The sequence below is a fragment of the Cebus imitator genome, unplaced genomic scaffold (assembly GCF_001604975.1).
Source record: "Cebus imitator isolate Cc_AM_T3 unplaced genomic scaffold, Cebus_imitator-1.0 Scaffold167, whole genome shotgun sequence".
Lineage (NCBI taxonomy): Eukaryota > Metazoa > Chordata > Mammalia > Primates > Cebidae > Cebus > Cebus imitator.
The window spans coordinates 4,449,075-4,449,900 of record NW_016107482.1 but is presented as its reverse complement, the minus strand read 5'-3'; positions in this window follow the sequence as shown (position 1 = coordinate 4,449,900).

Sequence of the window (826 nt, the reverse complement as noted above, 5' to 3'; positions counted from 1 at the left end):
AATTAGCACATAGATAAATGCTCTCAGTTTTACATCTTCTGCCCCTTTTTAGTGCCTGGCCCTTAAGAGGCAGCCAATAAATTAGTGTTGAAACTGTATATTCTCAATAGCAGTTTAATTTGGCATATTAATATGATATGGGAAAAAAGCCCTTAATGATATTTTACATACTAAGTAAACGATTCATTTAGGAACAAAAAGTCCCACATGTACCCATTTATCATTTTCTGAGTTTCTACTGTGGATAGCAGGCAGTAATTACGGCTGAGATCTTCTGAAATGATTATAGCACTGCTCTCATCCTTCAGTTCATTATCTGATGGAGGTGACAACTCTATAAATTATTACAAAACAGTATGAAGTGTTGTAACAGAGATGGGCAAAGACTTATTATGGTGTGCCTAGAGGAGGCCTTTTCAAGTTTGTTTTTATCTAGAAACACACAATTACATATAGATGATAGATGATAGATAGATGGATAGATAGATAAATAGACAGATATTTTAGACTTGAAGGCAGCCTCAGTGGTTATTTTACAAACTTTTAATCTCTCTTTCTAGAGAAGTTAAATAAAACTGTCTTTCAAATGAATCACAGCAAGATCCTTTATCGTTCACTAGCTTAAATAAATAATTTTCCTTTAACAAATAATTATTTAACACCTAGTATAGGCCCGATACTTCTTCTTTTCTTTTTTTTTTTTTTTTTTTTTTGATACTTATTTTCGCTCTTTTTACCAAGTATGTATTGCAATGGCACGATCTCGGCTCACCGCAACCTCCGCCTCCTGGGTTCAGGCAATTCTCCTGCCTCAGCCTCCTGAGTA